This window comes from Panthera onca, chromosome C1 (assembly GCF_046562875.1).
Source record: "Panthera onca isolate mPanOnc1 chromosome C1, mPanOnc1 haplotype 2, whole genome shotgun sequence".
NCBI lineage: Eukaryota > Metazoa > Chordata > Mammalia > Carnivora > Felidae > Panthera > Panthera onca.
Window position 1 is genome coordinate 113380546 of NC_138346.1, and position 20292 is coordinate 113400837.

Sequence of the window (20292 nt, forward strand, 5' to 3'; positions counted from 1 at the left end):
CCACAACACCTGATGGATAAAAACGGAAGCACAGGCTTTCCTTCCTGAGCTCCACCCTCTGGCTCTGTGGGACTGAGTCCTGAAGGCAAGCAGGAAGGAGATTATGTCTCCCCACCCTGCTGAGGCTACACTGACTGGCATGGAAGACTGAGCAGCTCAACCCAATTCAACACCCTAGTTCCTGAGGCCATGCTCTGTTCCCGGTATTGTGCCAGGCTCTAAGACCAGCCAGAACAAAGCAGAAGAGAGCCAAGGCTGGCACAAGGTGAATTATTAAAAAACAGTGAAGGACAGTTTATAATCAGGTGGAATATATTCATCCTCCATAATTCAATAATTTATTCAAACATTAATTTGTTGATACATACTCTGTGCCAGGTTCCATGCTAGGTAATGAAGATATAAAGATAAAAGACCCCGTGTTAACCCTTGGGGAAGTCAGCACAGAAGTTGAAGCAAAAAAGAAGGCAGACAATTATAAGGCAAGTGATGAGTACTGGATTGCCCAATGCAAAAGTTTGGTGGGACCTCCCAGGTAAGTAAGCCAAGGCAGACAGGAGCAGCTTTCTGAAGAAGAATGCATGTGCTAAACTTTGAAAGATGAGTTGAAGTTCAGCCAGTAGATATAGGAAGGCACCACAGAGGGGAAATCTGGTGTTAAGGATATACTTGTAGGAGAAAACATGCCATGAAATAGAGTCATTTAGCACAACTGGAACATTTATTGGAAATGGCCAGAAAAAAAGACTCAACTGGAAGGCAGGAGCCAGGATGCAAAGGGTTTTGTATGCCATGCTCAGGGTCTGGCCTTGACCTACAAGTCACTGCTTTTAAATAAGAAAGTAAATCAACATACTTTGGGGTGAGGAACATCCACTCTGGGAGCCATGTTAGACACAGACATCCAGACATTGAGAATGAAGGCAGGGAGGGTAGTGCCTATGCATGGACCTCAGAGGCAGGTCCGGTGGCTACAGAAAATTCCCTGGAGGAGGTGGGTCTTAGGTGGGCTGTTGAATGCAGCAGAATCTGCACAGGCCTCAAAAAGGAGAGAGGAGGCTAGAAGTCTAGGAGGAGAACCTGTGGACAGATGTGCATTGTGGGTTGGGGTCTACTGCTGCTCATTGGTGGTGGTGAAGAGCTGACCTGTCTGCTGGTTCTAGTCTTCAGTCTACCACTAGTGAGCTGTTTGCTGCTGGGCAAAGTTTATGGGTACCCAGCTTCTATTTTCTCCTGAGAGGAATGGTCTAGAAGAGGTTATAGTCAATAGCCTTTATCTTAAATTTGGGGTACAGGCTCGGTAAAGCCTGGAAAAGTTATTTGAGGTAATGGTAGAGGGCAAAGGTAGGATGAAAATGCAGCTCTTCATTGACCCATTATATTCCAATGACTTTACCTCTGTGTCCCATCCACCCACTCATCCCACACCTGTATAGGGGCCAGATAACAAGGCAGTGCCCAGTGAATGCCTGCTAGATGACAGTGGGCTGACTGGCTGTGTTGTCTCCGGTCATAGTGTACTGGAGCCACCTACAGGGAGCCACTCACCAGGTCATTCACTCCACTGTCCTCTCAGAAACATTTTCCCAGTAACAGGGTTGGCAGCCTCCCCTTTAAGAGTTGCCATCACATCCTAGTGAGCCAGTTCTTAGACCCTCTCATCTACCAGCATGGCCCCAGGTTTGTCACTGAAACCAGCAGTTGTGCATGAAACCCACCAGAATGCCAAAATCAATATAAGAAGACCTAACTCTTATGGTGAGAAAAAGCACTGAGGCTGATCTTGGTACCTTTCCTTCTTTGTCAATCCAAAGAGCTTTTTACCCCAAATGAAGACACATTTCTCCTTATAATCCCAAAGTCCTCATAGGTCTTACCTACTTGCTATACTTAACAGGTCCACACCTACTGCATAGAATAGGAAAGCAACCAAGAAAATCCATTCACTCAGGTGAAGTACCTGATTGCAGGCACCTCCCAAAAAGCAGATGTAAATGGAAATGAGTAAAAGAGTCTTGTGAAAGAAGCACAACCAAGGACTTATGGCTTTCTTCAATGGTTATAATTTTGGCAAGAGTCATATCTTGTCAGCATGCACAAGGAGGGGTCAAGGTTTTGTCTGTCTTAATCACATCTATATCCCTAGCACTTAGAACCCTGTCTTATATACAGGAGCTGTTAAAAAAATATTTGAATAAATGCATGAATTTGGAATGATACAGGCTGTCTCACATACATTGCACCAACTGCCATTTAAATTAAAATTTGGGGGCACCTGGGTGGTTCAGTCGGTTAAGCATCTGACTTCAGCTCAGGTTATGATCTCACAGTCCATGAGTTCGAGACCCATGTTGGGCTCTGTGCTGACAGCTCAGAGCCTGGAGCCTGCTTAGGATTCTGTGTCTCCCTCTCTCTCTCTGCCCCTCCCCCACTCATACTCTATCTCTGTCTCTCAAAAATAAATAAACACTAAAAAATTTAAAAAAATAAAATTTTGTACTTTATTCTATAAGAAATAAAAGGGCAATGAAATAGAACTTGTTCAGGACCTACTTACTATAATTCATCACTTAGGTGCTTTTGATAAATTAGGCTCCTCTCTAGCAAAGGCTAAGGTTAGAACGCCCAGCTGGTCAGTGGGGACAAAGCATCTGACCCTGGCTATGCCTCAGATGCTGTGCTCTTCTTTCTGAATGTCAAAAGCCAAGAGTGAGTGCCCCGAAGAAACATGATTTCAAATAAGTTTTGTCACATTTACAGGTTAATCATTTATATATCTAGATAAGAAATTGGCAAAATGTAGTCCATGAACCAAATCAGTCTGCCACTTGCTTCTGTAAATAAGGTTTTATTAGAAAACAGCCTTACTCATTCATTAATGTGTTGTTTGGGGCTGTTTTAGGCTCTGTTATGGACAGAACAGTGTGTCCCCCCACTACCAAATTCGTATGTTGAAGCTCTAACCCCCAATGTAACTGTAGAATGAGATAGGGCCTTTAAGGAGCTAATTAAGGTTAAATGAGGTCATAAGGGGGAGCCTTTCTAGTAGCAATGATATCCTTATAAGAAGAACTATTTCTCTCCCTCTGCACACACAGAGAGGAAAGGCCACATAAGGACATAACAAGAAGATGGCCATTTGCAAGCTAGGAAGAGTACTCATCAGAAACCAACCATTATGGCATCCTAGGTCTTGAACTTCTAGGTTCCAAAATTATGTGAAAATAAATTTCTGTTGTTTAAGTCACCCAGTCTGGTATTTTGTTGTTATGGCAGCCCTATACGACTAATACAGGCTACAATGCTAGAGCTGAGTAGATGTGAAATACACCATACAGTCAGCAAAGTCTAAGATACTTATTGTTTCCCCTTCATAGAAAGAGCTTGCTAAGCTCCAATCTAGATATTCATAGCCAGATATTAATAAATGCTCAACAAATAGAGTCCAAATGGTTTATTTTAATTATATTGATATTTTAGTTATTTATTAATTAATTATTACACATATATTTGTATCCTAGCTTTGTGCCCAGAACACTGAGTCATGCAATGACCAAATATTTATTAAGTCTTGTGCTAAACACTGTAGTGATGCATCAGACACAATCCCTGCCCTCAGGAAGCTCACAGTGAATCATGGAAATGTAAGTCTTAGTTCCATAAGACCTTATTCCATGCTCAATGACCCTGCCTCTCTTGTATAGTTTAGGGGAGGCTCCATCAGACAGAGGCAATCTCTCTGTAGATCCCCAGCAGGGATCAAATCTAAGACTTCTCTCTGGTTCAGAGAAATTTTTCAGAGCTTCAGCTTCTAGCTGAAGGCAGATGATAGAAAAGGAACTAGTGGACCTTGAGACAAGTGTCTCTGTGTTTTTATCTCTATTATAGACATAATGATACTATTATAGACATAAGGTCTTGAGAACTAAAGAAGACAACAAATGCTAAGTACCTGAAGCTAAAATAAGTTTGTTTGCTATGTTTAAAGAAACAGAGACAAGCTTAAGTACATATATGAAACAGGAAACTAGATATTAACTTCCATAAATCAAAACCCTTTGGAAGTAAACTATAATAAAGGGATTAAAAACTTAACAGCTTTATCAACAAATTAGATACAGCTAGAGAGAAAATTAGTGAATCAGAAGATAGGTCAAAGGAAATTAACAAAATGGCACAGAGAGATAAAATGATGGAAATTATGGAAGAGAGTTTAGGACACATGATGAATAAAGTGGGAGGGTGTAACAAGTTCAAACTAGAGTTCCAAAGGGAGGGGGAAAGAAGATGGCAAACATGCAATATTTGAAGAATTAATTAATGGCTGAGAATTCTGTAAAACTGATGACACCCATTTATACATTTAAGAAGTCCAAAAAATCTGAAGTTCAATAAATAAAAAGAGAAATATACTCATAGACAAATTAGAGTGAAACCAAAAAATTCCAAATAAGGGGGTGGTGTATTTTAAGAAATACCTTAAAAGTTGCACGAGGGGAAATAATTACTAACTGCAAAGAGTTAGACTTATTTAAAAATTTTTTAACGTTTATTTATTATTGAGAGACAGAGAGAGACAGAGCATGAGCAGGGGAAAGGCAGAGAGAGGAGGAGACACAGAATCTGAAGCAGTCTCCAGGCTCCGAGCTGTCAGCACAGAGCCCAACACGGGGCTCAAACTCACAAACTGCGAGATCATGACCTGAGCGGAAGTCGGACGCTCAACTGACTGAGCCACCCAGGAGCCCCAAAGAGTTAGACTTATAAGAGAAACAACAGAAGTCAGAATAGAGTGGAAGAATATCTTTAATATTCTGAAAGAAAATAGCTGCCCAACTATAATAAAACATTTCCAGTGAAAATATCTTTTAATAATAAGTACAATTTAAGAAAACAAAAGGCTGAGAAAATTCAGAACATATAAAGGATGAGTTTCAGACAGAAGGAGAGAAATCCTAGATGGACAAAAGAAGGAAGTCAAAGGAAGTAGTAAATGAGTAGGTAAATAAAAATGCACATGGACTACATAAAATAGTAACATCTAGTAGGGTTAAAAAACAAAAGTTAAATATAGAACAACAATATAGAGGAAGTCAGTAAAATTATAAGGTTCAAATTGTTCTGAGATCATTGTATTATCCATGAGGAAGATAAAGGAATTGATTTATTATAATTTGGTAAGCTAAATATACATATTATAAGTCTTGGGCAAATATTTAAAAAAATGGACACAGAATGTGTAACTTCTAAAAAAGTAGAGAAAAATATTGTAATGATTACACAGTTCAAAAGAATGAAATAATTCCATGTTCATTCTTTGATCCAATACACTTAAGCTAGAAATCAACAAAGTCTCATCTCTGTATATTTAGAAATTAAGTAACAATAACCCATGGATTGGAGAAAGAATAACAATTGAAATTGAACTGGATGATTTAAAAAATACCATATGAAAACTCATGGGATACAGCCAAAGCATTACTTAGGGGAACAATTTAGAGTTTTATATAATAGGAAAAAAAGGTTGAACACTAATATATCAAGCATCTTTTTAAAAAAATTAGAAGGTGCTGGGGTGCCTGGGTGACTCAGTTGGTTAAGTGTATGACTCTTGACTCTTGGTTTTGGCTCAGGTCATAATTTCATGGTTTGTGAAATGGATCCCTGCATTGGGCTCTGTGCTGACAGTGCAGAGCCTGCTTGGGATTCTCTCTCTCTGACTCTCTCTGCCCCTCCCCCCATCTCTATGTCTCTCAAAATAAATAAAGTTAAAAAAAGAAGTTAGAAGGTGAATAGAAAAATAAAGCCAAATTAAGTATAAGAAAGAATATAACAAAGCTAAGAACAATTAATAAAACAGAAAATCCATGTATAACAGAGAAAATCAGTAAAGAGTTTTTGTTTTTGTTTTTATTTAAGACTAACAAAAAATCTCTGTAGAATACACAGGATAGCTGTACAAACCTATTTCTCTTCTTTCTGGGCACACAGCTCCTTAACATTGCCCAGCACACCCTGAATGGTGGTGGTCCTGTGAAAGTTCTAGTGGTGGAGTGTGAACAACAGTGACATGTGCCATTCTCAATCCAATCCATGGAGCCCTCTCATGTGTGGCCCTCCATTCTCTTTCCCAGCATGGTAAAGGCAAGCAAGGCAGCCTTGGAAACCACACTGTGAAGATGACAGAATGAAAGATGAAGAGCCACTGCCACCTAGAAGCACCTATTTGGAGAAATAAACTTCTATAATATCACATTGTTGGTTGTTGTTGTTGCAGAAACCATGAATGCCTTACTTAATACATTCACAAACCTCTGAAAAGATAGGTCAAGGGAGAAGTGAAGGCATACATCACTAATGTGAGAAATTAAAAAGATGATACCATTACATATTTTGCAGGTATTTTAAAACATCACTAAGAAGGTTTATGGGGGGAAAGCCAATTAATTTGAATGGTTAAATGAAATTATAAATTCTCATAAAATATAATTTAACAAACTGGACTTGGTATTGTTAAGATGTCAATTTCTTCTAAATTGTTGTGTGCAGTAAGTGTAATCACAATCAGGATTCTAGCAGGACTTTTTTTTTAAGCTTATTTATTTATTTTGAGAGAGAGAGAGCAAGAGCGAGAAGGGGGAGGGGCAGAGAAAGAATCCCAAGTAGGCTCCATGCTGTCAACTCAGAGCTCAAGGTGAGACTTGATCCCACGAACCATGAGATTATGTTCTGAGAGCCAAAATCAAGAGTCGGACACTTAACAACTGAGCCACCCTGGTGCCCCATAAGCAGGCTTTTCATAGACACTGTAATGTGATTCTGAGATTAACACAGATACATAATTTTCTAGAGTAGCTAAAACAATCTTGAAAGAAAAAGACAAAACTGGGGTACTATATAGCCTGACTTCTAGACTTTCAAGAGTAAAGCTACAGTAAGCAAGACAATGTGATATTGGGTAAGAATACTAGATTGATGAGACCAAATAGAGACAAGGAATTAAACAATGTGGACCCACAAATACACTGTTTTGTTGATGCCAGGGTAATTCATTGGGAAAAGGACAGTCTTTTCAACAAACAATGCTTTATAACTATATAACCACATAGAAAAAAAATAACTTAGCAAAAACGACTCAAAAAGAAGTAGAATTGTGAATAGCTCAATAACCATTAAAGACACTGAATCAGTACTAAAATATTTTTTCCACACAAAAAACTTCTTTAGGAATTTTTACCAGATATCCAAGGAATAAGTAATAAAAATTTTATACAATCTTTTTTGGAATTTTTAAAAAAGGTAACACCTGTCAATTCATTTTATAGGGTAAATACATCCTTGATTTCAAAATGTAAAACATTAATGAGAATGAAAAGTTACCCATCAATCTCACATATGAACAAAAATGCAAAATCTAAAACAAAGTATCATCATACCAAATCCAGCAATATAGTAAGAAACAAAACCATAACAACCAAGTTTGGTTAATACATAGTTTGTACTTTCAAATATGGTACCTCATTTAATTCTTCCCTATAGTACTGTAAGATAATGGATTCTGTCCTCATATTAGTGATGAGGACACTGAAGAGGGTCTAGAGAGGCCAGACTTTCCCGGTCTAGACATATCCTGGGGATGATCCTCAGCCTGCAATTAGAGTCTGCAATCAGCTCTTCTATGGGAGGCAGCAGGGCTTGGCTTCAAGGGCCCCCAGCCATTTCTGGCTAGTCCTGGAAAAATAGTAACACACATCCTAGCCCATCAATGGTATTTCTCAAATCCCTCTACCTGTCAGGGCACTTTGAGATATCGCTTGTATTAGGGTTACCTGTTCTCTGTGAATAGTTTGCATCTTCCAACAGACAACAGACAACAGACAGCTCAGAAAAGATATACAACCTGCCTTTTAGTCTTCAAAGTATCAAAAATCATGGCAAACACCACATATTAGGTACACAGTTAACAATGTCAGCCACACTGTTGAGTCTTTAAGGGCTTTTGATAACAATTACCTTTCAGATAGGTATTATAAACATCCCTATTTTACAAAGGAATCCACTGAGGCACAGAGCAGTTGAATAACTTACACGATGTTATATAGCTAATAAGTGGCAAAACCAGTAATCTAACAATTGTAGTCTGGTTATAGAGTCTGTGCTTTTTAATCATTAAACTAAATAAAACTGAGTTCTCTAAATGCTCTTCTGTCTATTCATATGCCATTACTTATATTTCTTCAGGCTCAGCTCATATCCTGTCTCCTTCAAAAAGCCTTTCCAAACTATTTGGTGAAAACATTTCATCCTTTTCAGAATTCCTATACCATTTTTTGCTTTCACAACATAAAATAACATTGTAATATGTCAGTATAAGAGGACATAATGATAATGATGCTGATGATGGCGATGGTGATGATACTTAACATTTTTTGAACACTTATTATGTGCTATCCATTATTGTATGGACTTTAAATAAATTAATTCTCATGAGTACCCTGGAAACATATACTATTATTACATATTTTACAGATGAGGAGACCAAGGCTCAGAATGTTAAGCAATTCACCTAAGGACACATGGTTAATGGCAGAACCATTGCTAGCCCTGGCCTAGGAGATTGATTTCCTGAGGCTCTTCAGAAAACCAACCTGCCCACTGCTGTCAGACACCTCAGAGAGGGAGCCCCAGATATGTACAGTCTTTTCACAGCAGCCTCTGCCTCTCCCACTCCCTGTTACCCATAGTTACACATGGGTGCTGCCACCAGCTCTATGACTGGGTCACAGCCAGGAGAGTAGCACTTGCTTCTGGTTTCCCCAGGCCTGAACAACTAAGTCAACACTCATGCAGGAAATTTAGAAAAGTGTTATAAATAAGAGAATACAGTATTTTCAGAGGGAGAGAGGAAGAAAGAGGTATTTGAGAAATCCATATATCCTTGAGTTGGACTTTTTTTTCCATAAGAAAAAAGATTTGTTTCATTATACCATAGCCGCCTACCATTTCAGCTGCCTACCAACATCCCAAAGATAAGAAGAGGGAGTGCAGCATCCCTGAAGACGTCAGGGCACTTTTAGTATTCAGGCGGTACTCACTCACCTGAATGCGCTTAGGATCAGAAGGAAAGAAGACTCTTTGGAAAACACAGGGATCCCCCACCTCCAAGTCCCATAAGCCTCTTTCTACCTCATTTCACTTCAACAAATACCAGCTGTCTACTATGTTCTAGGCATTGATAATACAAAGATGAATGAGATTTCTGAAATCTCATTGAGTCAGTTCAATCCTGAAATCTCACTCAAATCTTATAGGAAAGACAGATATGTAAGACGCAATTCTAACTGAGGGGGAACAGGCTGCCATCAGGAGAGCACAAAGGCTCTAGCATCTTGCTCCTGAAAGATCTCAGTTTCTTAACAGTACCCTAGAAAATGACTCTTAGAGTGGGAGGTAGAGAGGGAATAAAAGATGTATCACCACTTACTTAGGGTAAGGAGCAGTTAGCTAATGAAATGTTGTGTTGAAAAGGGAAGCCAAAAAGAAATTAAAATAAAACAGAAGCTAAAATGCAGAAAAGCAAAAATCTTAGGTAGGACGTGCAGCTCTATGTAAGACCCCGTACCTGGGGGCCATGGCAAATAACATGGATGGAGGAGGAGCTGCTCCATGCAGAGCAACCTGAGAAGTCAGGACAATTGCTCCCTCATGCTCCAAAGGGACATGACCTTCTTTGTTGCACCATCAGAAATTTAATTTTGTTTGTCTTCTTTTAAAATGTGAATACCTGTGGGAGATGATGCATGTGAAGTCACCATCATCTTGATTTGGAACAGTGGCATTTTGCCTTAAGAGTTAGGAGCCTCTGAGAGTTGGGGCAGGTTTTGGATTGCAGGCCTGAGGGCAAGAAGCAGGAAGAGGACTGAGGATGAGGGGAAGACCCTCTCCTCCTGAGGTCTGGCTTGACCACTTGCTACCTCAGTCCATTCTATCATGAATGATCTCCTCTCTGTTCTGGGCAGTGAACTCTCCTTCTCTCTGGCCATTCTCTATACAAAGCTATCTTCGAGTCTGCACCCCAGTCACTGTTGACTCCCATGAATCCTGCCTATGTACCAGCCACCCAGACAGACCAGAGAAGGGCATACTTTCTTTGACCAGCCAGCTCAGCCTTGGCCTCAACCCACCCCTTTTGACCCAGGTAGCTCTCTCTCTTTTTTTTTAAGTTTATTTATTTATTTTGAGAGAGAAAGAGAGAGCGCGAGAGCAAGTGCACATGAGTGGGGGAGGGGCAGAGAGAGAGAGAGAGAGAGAGAGCGAGCAGAGCCTGATATGGGGCTTGAACTCATGAAGCACAAGATCATGATCTGAGCTGAAATCAAAAGTCAGATGCTTAACTGACTGAGCCAGCCAGGCATCTCGGCCCAGGCCCAAGTTGCTCTGACAGCACACCTGCTCCAAGCAGATGCTTCCCATGCAAACCTTCACCACATGCACTCTGCATCACTGTTTCCTCCTTATCTCCAGCCTCCCCACACTCAAGGGCCACCTTCCAAATATACTGACTTTGGCCCACACTCGCCTCTGTAGCATTCACTACAGCAAAAACCCTGGGGAAGAGGAGGCCTTCCAAAGATAGCTTGCACACAACTGTAGTCTCTTAGTTGATGAACTCCAAACCTGAAAAGGCAGTAACTCAATGTCTTAAGTCACCTAACCTTGAATATCATATGTCTGGACTGTGCTGTCCATGACTACTCTGACTACAACCATATACTGACCGCTGGATCACACACCCCCATCCCTTCAAGATTTCGGTTTCTAATTCACTGTCAACTGTCTCCAACGAAAATCTTGTCCTAATTCTTGGCAATTTCAATATTCTTCTGGATAGTTCTTTGTGTGTCAAGCTCTGTGTATAGTGCTTTACAAATACTATCTTATTTCACCTTCAGAACTCATTTCTCAAAGGAGGAAAATGAGAGTTGGAGCAAGTAAGCAATTTGTCTAATTCTGCACAGCTATGTAGTGATGCTGAGCTGTTCATATCATAAAGCCTGTGTTCTTGACTGCTATACTGTGTTGTCTCCTACTGGTAGAACATGTACCTTTCCTTGGTACATTTTGGACTTATTTCACTCAGCATAATACCTTCTAGTTCCATCCACATTGCTGCAAATGTCATGATTTAATTCTTTCTTATTGCCAACTAGTATTCTATTGTATATATAACCACATCTTCTTTATCCATTCATCAGTTGATGGACATTTAGGCTCTTTCCATAATTTGGCTATTGTTGAAAGTGCGGCTATAAACATTGGGGTACATGTGCCCCTATGAATCAGCATTCCTGTATCCTTTTGATAAATTCCTAGTAGTTCTATTGCTGGGGTGTATGGTAGTTCTATTTTTAATTTTTTGAGGAACCTCCACACTGTTTTCCACAGTGGCTGCACCAGTTTGCATTCCCACCAACAGGGAAAGAGTGTTCCCATTTCTCCACATCCTCACCAGCATCTGTTGTTAATTTTAACCACTCTGCCCAGTGTGAGGTGGTATCTCAGTGTGGTTTTGATTTGTATTTCCCTGATGATGAGTAACATTGAGCATCTTTTCATGTGTCTGTCGGCCATCTGGATGTCTTCTTTGGAAAAGTGTCTATTCATGTACAAGAGACTCACTTTAGATTGAAAGCCACAAATAGGGTGAAATTGAAAGGATGAAAAAATATACTCCACACAAATACTAACCAAAAGAGAGCTAAGGTGGCTCTACTAATTCAAGTAAAATAGACTTTAAGTCAAAAACTATTACAAAAACATTACAGATTGATAAAAGGATCAACCCACCAAGAAGATATAACAATTTTAATATATAAGCATCAAACATCAGAGCCCAAAATATATAAAGCAAACATTACAGAATTGAAGGGAGAAACAGACATCTCTACATTAATAATTAAGACTTCCAAACATCACTATTAATATGGTAGAACAGACAATGGAAGATCAATAAGGAAATATAGGACTTGAACAAAACCATAAGCCAATTAGACCTAACAGAAATATACTGAACACCCAAGAACAGCATAATACACATTATCTCAAATTCACATAGAACATTCTCCAAGACAAACCATACGTTAGGACACAAAATGAGTCTCAATAAATTTTAAAAGACTGCAATCATAAAAAAATATTTTTAGCTATCACAGTGGATAAAAATCAATAACAGAAAAAAAATACAAATACAGGGAATTAAACCACACATTCTTAAACAACCAAAGGATGGAAGAAGAAATCAAAAGGGAAATTAGAAGATACAGACAGTCCTTACTTATGATGGTTCAACTTACGATATTTCAGATGTACATTGGTGCAAAAGTGATATGCATTCCGTAGAAATCCTACTTTAAATTTGAATTTTGATCTTTTCCTGAGCTAGTGATATGTGATACTATTAATACTCTTGTGATGCTGGGGAGTGGCAGCCATGTGATCATGAGGGTAATGGAAATACATTTACAACCATTCTGTTTTTCATTTTTAGTACATTAGTCAATAAATTACATGAGATATTTGACACTTTATTATAAAAAGGGCTTTGTGTCAGACGATTTTGCCTAAATGTACACTAATGTAAGTTTTCTGAGCATGGTTAAAGTAGGCTAGACTATTATGGCTTAAATATGATATTCAGAAGGTTAGGTGTATTAAATGCATTTTTGAATTATGATACTTTTACTTTTTTATTTTTTAAAAGTTCTTATTTTAATTCCAGTTAGTTAACATAATGTTATATTAGTTCAGGTGTACAATTCAACACTTCCATACATCACCCTGTGGTCATTACAACAAGTGCACTCCTTAATCCCCATCACCTATTTAACCCATTCCCCCACCACCCTCCCCTCTGGTAACCAATAACTGTTCTCTATAATTAAGTGTTTATTTCTTGATTTGTCTCTCTCTCCTTCTTATTCTTTTCCCTTTGCTTGTTTTCTTTCTCAAATTCCACATGTGAGTGAAATCATATGGTATTTGTCTTTCTCTGACTTATTTCAATTAGCATTACACTCTCTAGCCCTATCATATTGCTGCAAATGGCAATATTCCATTCTTTTTTATAGTTGAATAATATTACATCTATCTCTATGTAGATATATCGAGATATATTTATATATAATATATATACATATACATATACATATACATATACTTATACATATACATACACACATACATACACCACACCATCTTTATCCATTCAACAATCGATGGACACTTGGGTTGCTTCCATATCTTGGCTATAATAGTGCCATAAATGTAAGGTGTATGTATCCCTTTAGATTAGTGTTCTTGTAACCTTTAGGTAAACACCCAGTAGTGTGATTCCTGGATCACAAGGTAGTTCTATTTTTAACTTTTTGAAGAACACCCCCTACTGTTTTCCACAGTGGCTGCACCAGTTTGCATTCCCACCAACAGTACAAGAGGGTTCTCCATTCTCCACATCCTCACCAATACCTGTTGTTTCTTGTGTTGTTGATTTTAGCCATTCTAACAGATGTGAGGTGATATATCACTGTAGTTTTGATTTGTATTTCCCTGATGATAAGTGATGTTTAGCATCTTTTCCTGTGTCTGTTGGCCATCTGTATGTCTCCTTTGGAAAAATGTCTGTTCATGTCCTCTGCCCATTTTTCAAATGGATTATTTGCTTTTTTGTAGTTGAATTTTATAACTTCTTTACATATTTTGGATACTAATCTTTTATAAAATATGTGACTTACAAATATCTTCTCCCATTTGAATTATGATACTTTCAACTTACAATGTGTTTACTGGGATATAACCCTACTATAAGTTGAGGAAGATCCATACATTGAGACAAATGAAAGTGAAAACACAAAATACCAAAATCTATGAGATATAGTGAAAGCAATGGTAAGAAGGGAATTTACAGCTATAAATGCACACATGGATAAAAGAAGGTCTTAAATCAATAACCTAAGCTTATGCCTTAAGAAAAAGAAAAGCAAATTAAACCTAAAACTGGCAGAGGAAAGAAAACTCACATTATTAAAATCAGATATAAAAAAAGGACAATACTACTGATGTTACAGGAATAATAATGCTATGAACATTTATATGCCAACACATTGGCTAACCTAAACGAAGTGGACAAATTCCTAGAAACACACAATACACCAAAACTGAATCATGAAGAGATAAAAAATCTGAATAGACCTATAACTTGTAAATAGATTAAAACAGTGGCCAAACCTCCCCCTAGCCCCCCCCCCAAAAAAAAGAAAAAAAGAAAAGAAAAAGCCTAGAGCCAAATGACTTTACTGTTAAATAGTACCAAACATTTAAAGAATTAACACAAATTATTTTCAAACTTTTCAAAATACTGCAGAGGAAGAAACACTTCCTAACTCATTCTATGAAGCCAGTAATACCTTGACACCCAAACCAGACAGACAATACAAGAAAACTACCAACCAATATTTCTCATAAATATTGTTGTAGAAACCTTCAATAAAATATTAGCCAACTGAATTCAGCAGCATATTAAAAGGATTATGTATCATGACCAAATGAGATTTATCTCCAGAATGTGATAAGGTTCAACATAGGAAAACTGATGCAGTAAAATCAATTACTAGAATGAAGGCGGGGGTTGGGGGCGTGGGGGTGGAATATATGATCATCTCAACTAATGCAGGAAAATATTTGACAAAATTTAACACCCTTTCTTCACTAAAAATAGAACAAACTCAGTAAACCAGGACTAGAAGGAAACTTCCTCAATATGGTATGGAAATTCCACACCTAACATCATACTCAGTGGTCAAAGATTACAAGTATTTCCCCCAAGATGAGAACAAAATCTGGATTCCCACTTTCTCCACTTCTATTCAACATAGTACTGGAAGTCCTCACAAGAGCAAATAAGCAAGAAGAAAAAATAGAAGGCATTAATATTGAAAAGGGAGAAATAAAATTATCTTTGTTTGCACATGACATGACCTTGTATTACAAACACCCATGCGCGCACGCGCGCACACACACACACACACACACACACACACACACACACACAAACTGGTAAAGCTAATAAACAAGCAATTAAGCAAAAACTAAATCAATTTTGTGGGACACAAAATTACCACACAAAATTCAGTTGCATTTCTATGCACTAATAATGAAAAATCCAAAATGAAACTAAGGAAACAATTCTATTTACAACAGCAGGAATAATTTGACCAAGGGGGTGAAAGACTGAAAACTATGTAACATTGCTGAAAGAAATTAAAGAAGATGCCAATAAATGACATCCCATGTTCACAGACCAGAAGACTTAATATTGCTAAGATGACAATACTACCTAAAATGATTTTCAGATTCAATGCAATTCCTATCAAAGTCCAATGACTTCTTTTTGAAGAAATACAAAAACATATCCTAAAATTCCTATGAAATACCAAGGGATTCCAAATAGCAAAAACAATCTTGGAGAAAAAAGAACAAAGTTGGAGGTCTCATACTTCCTGATTTCAAAAGTTACTACAAAGCTACAGTAACCAACAGTATAGTTCTGGCATAAAGACAGACATATACAACAATGAAACAGAAATGGGAGCCCAGAGATAAACTCTTACATAAATGATCAAATGATTTTTGACAAAGGTGCCAAGAAAGGAGTCTTTTCAATGAAGGGTTTCGGGAAACTGGATATCCACCTTACAAAATTACTCAAAATAGCTCAAAGGCCTAAGTGTAGGAGCTAAAAAACTATAAAACTTTTAGAAGAAAACATAGGAGGAAAGCTGCATGACAATGGATTTGGCAATAATTTCTTAGATGTGACACTAACACACAGGTAACAAAAGAAAAAATAAGTTGAACTTCTATCAAAACTTAAAACTTTTGTGCATCACAAAACACTATCAAACAGGGTGAAAAAGAATGAATAACCTGAACAGATTTATATTTATTAAAGAAATTAAAACAATACCAAACAGTTATGAAATAATTCTCTACAATCTCTTCCATAAAATAGAAGCAGAGAGAATACTTCCCAGTTTATTAGATTATACCAGCCTTGTTCCAGCTTTGAGAAGAATGCTGGTGCAATTTTGATTGGGATTGCATTGAATGTGTAGATTGCTTTGGGTAGTATTGACATTTTGACAATATTTATTCTTCCAATCCATGAGCAGGGAATGTCGTTCCATTTCTTTGTATCTTCTTCAATTTCCTTCAATAAGCTTTCTATAGTTTTCAGCATACAGATCTTTTACATCTTTGGTTAGGTTTATTCCTAGGTATTTTATGATTCTTGGTGCAATTATGAATGGGATCAGTTTCTTTATTTGTCTTTCTGTTGCTTCGTTATTAGTGTATAAGAATGCAACTGATTTCTGTACATTAATTTTGTATCCTGCAACTGCTGAATTCATGTATCAGTTCTAGCAGACTTTTGGTAGAGTCTATTGGGTTTTCCATGTATAATATCATGTCATCTGCAAAAAGTGAAAGCTTGACTTCATCTTTGCCAATTTTGATGCCTTTGATTTCCTTTTGTTGTCTGATTGCTGATGCTAGAACTTCCAACACTATGTGAAACAACAGCGGTGAGACAGGACATCCCTGTCATATTCCTGATCTCAGGGGGAAACCTCTCAGTTTTTCCCCATTGAGGATGATATTAGCTGTGGGCTTTTCAAAAATGGCTTTTATGATGTTTAAGCATGTTCCTTCTATCTCGACTTTCTCGGGGGGTTTTATTAAGAAAGGATGCTGAATTTTGTCAAATGCTTTTTCTGCCTTGATTGACAGGATCATATGGTTCTTATCTTTTCTTTTATTAATGTGATGTATCACGTTGATTGATTTTCGAATGTTGAACCAGCCCTGCAGCCCAGGAATGAATCCCACTTGATCATGGTGAATAATGCTTTTTATATGCTGTTGAATTCGATTTGCTAGTATCTTGTTGAGAATTTTTGCATCCATATTCATCAGGGATATTGGCCTGTAGTTCTCTCTTTTTGCTGGGTCTCTGGTTTGGGAATCAAAGTAATGCTGGCTTCATAGAATGAGCCTAGAAGTTTTCCTTCCCTTTCTATTTTTTGGAACAGCTTGAGAAGGACAGGTATTATCTCTGCTTTAAATGTCTGATAGAATTCCCCAGGGAAGCCATCTGGTCCTGGACTCTTATTTGTTGGGTAATTTTTGATAACTGATTCAATTTCTTCCTGGTTATGGGTCTGTTCAAGTTTTCTATTTCTTCCTGTTTGAATTTTGGAAGTGTGTGGGTGCTTAGGAATTTGTCCATTTCTTCCAGGTTGTCCAGTTTGTTGGCATATAATTTTTCATAGTATTCCCTGATAATTGCTTGTATTTCTGATCGGTTGGTTGTAATAATTCCATTTTCATTCATGATTTTATCTATTTGGGTCATCTTCCTTTTCTTTTTGAGAAGCCTGGCTAGAGGTTTATCAATTTGTTTATTTTTTCAAAAAACCAACTCTTGGTTTCATTGATCTGCTCTATAGGTTTTTTAGATTCTATATTGTTTATTTCTGTTCTGACCAGATTATACCAGCCTTAACCTAATACTAAAACCAGACAAAATAATATTATAAGAAAAGAAAATCATAGACCAATATATTTCATGAACATGGATACAAAAATCTTCAACAAAATATTAACTTAAATCCAACAACGTACTAAAAGAATTAAATGCATCTAAAAGCAGAATAAAAATGTCTGAGGCAAAAACTGATAGAAGGACAAGGAGAAATAGAAAAATCCATTATTATATAGTTGGAGATTTCAACACCCCTCTATTAGTAATTGACACACCAAGTGAGATCTAGTTATGCATGGCTGGTTCAACATTCTAAATGCAATCCATTGTATAAAAAGACTAAAGAAAAAAGATAATTAGACCATATTAATGTTTAAGAAAAAGCATTTGATAAAATCTAATACAATTCATGGTAAAAAAATAACTCTCAAAAATGGGATTATAGGAGATCTTCCTCAACTTGATAAAGAACATGTAAAAACCTATAGCTAACATCATAGAGACAATGCTTCCCTGCTAAGGAATTGGAATGCCATGGATGTTCCTTCTCACCATTTCTATTCAACATTGTACTAGAGGTCCTAGTTAATGCAATAAGATGAGAAAAGGAAATAAATGTATGCACACTGGGAAGGGAGAAATAAAACTGTCTTTGCCAATAGATGATGTAATTGTGTATACAGAAAAATCCCAAAGAATCAGTAATCAATATCATCATCATCATCATCATCATCATCATCATCATCATCATCTCCTAGACCTAATAAATGATTATATCAAGTTTCAGGATACAAATATGTAAACATCAATTGCTTTCCTATATACCAGCAATAAGCAATTGGCATTTTTATTAAAAATACAACCACCAGGGGCTCCTGGGTGGCTCAGTCGGTTGAGCATCTGATTCTTGATTTTGGTCATGGGATGGGGCCCTGCATCAGGTTCCCTGCTGAACATGGAGCCTGCTTGAGATTCTCTATCTCCTTCTGCCCCTCTCCCCCACTCACACACACACTCTTATCTCTAAAATTAAAAAAAAAATAGGAACACCACTTACATTACTACCTAATTAATTATCTAAATTTATATGTAATTTAGGTATAAATCTAACAAAATAGGTACAAGATCTAAATGAGGGAAACTACAATGCTCTGATAAAAGAAATCAAAGAAAAGCTAAATAAATGAAAAGATAGTCCATATTCATGAATATTAAAACTCAGTATTGTTAAGATTAAGTTCTTCCCAACTTGATATATATATGCTATGCCATTCCAATAAAAATCCCAGTAGGCTACTTTGTGTTCTGATTCTAAATTGTTTCTGATTCTAAAGTTTATGTGGAAAGGTATATAAACTGGGTCTAAAGTTCATATGGAAAGACAAAAGACCTGGATTAGCCAGCACAATGTTAAAGAGGAATAAATTCAGAGACCCAAAACTACCCGACTTTAAGACCATATAGCTATTATTCAAATTATAGCTACTTTTCAAGACCATATAGTTAAGGTATTTATCTATGGTATTAATTTACGTCAAAGCTACAATAATTAAAACAGTATGGTATTTGTTAAAAAAAAAAGAAAGAAATAGATCAATGGAACAGAATAGACAGCCTAGAAATAAATGCACATAAATATAGTCACCTGATCTTTGACAGAGGAGCAAAAGTCAACACCATAGACTATAGTTGTAGAAATAGTTCTAGAATAACTGGACATTCATACACACAAAAAAATTAATCTAGACACTGGCTTCCCATCTTTGACAAAAAAAAAAAAACTAACTAAAAATGGGTCATAGACTCAAGTGTAAAATACAAAATTATAAAACTTCTACAAGATAACATAGGAGAAAATCTAGGTCACCCTGGGTTTGGCAATGAGTTTTTAGGTATGACATTTAAAGCACAATCAAGGAAAGAAGAAACTGATGAGCTGGATTTCATTAAATTGAAAAACTTCTGCTCTGTAAAAAACGCTATTAAGAGAATAAGACAGCAAGCTATAGACTGGTAGAAAATATTTGCAAAACACATACTTGGTAAAGGACTTAAAATTCAAAATATACAAAAAGCACTGAGATATCAACAATAAGAAAACAAATAATCTGATTAAAAAGTAGAACAAAGATCTGAAGGATACCTCACCAAGAAGATATACAGATGATAAGTGATGAAAAGATGCTCAACATATGTCATTAGAGAGTTGCAACTTATGACAACTATGCGATATCACTACACATCTATCAGAATGGCTAAAATCCAAAACACTGACAACACCAATGTTGACAAGGGTGTGGAAAAACAGGAACTCTCATTCATTCCTGAATGGGACGCAAAATAGTACAGCTACTTTTGGAAGACAGTTTGGCAGTTTCCTGCAAAACTAAACAGACTCTTATCTTACAATCTGGTAATTACACTCAGTGGTATTTATCCAAACAATCTGAAAAGTTATATCCAAAAAAAGCTGCAGATGAATGTTTATAAGGGACTTTATTCAAAATTTCCCAAACCCGAAAGCCAAGATGTTATACAATTGGTAGATGGATAAACCATATGTAGTTTATCAAGATAAAGGAATATTATTCAGTGATAAAAAGATATGAGCTATCAAGTCACAAAAGATATGGAGGAAACAAAAATGTATATTGCTAAGTGAAAGAAGCCAGTTATAAAAGGATTCCAACTAT

General features: G+C 37.0%; 1 protein-coding gene across 3 annotated transcripts in view; it reads right to left on the reverse strand.

Annotated features, from left to right (window-relative positions):
* Positions 1-20292, reverse strand: part of ARHGEF4 (Rho guanine nucleotide exchange factor 4) — a 260980-nt gene that overhangs the window by 211504 nt on the left and 29184 nt on the right. The gene's annotated exons all lie outside the window — the stretch shown is intronic.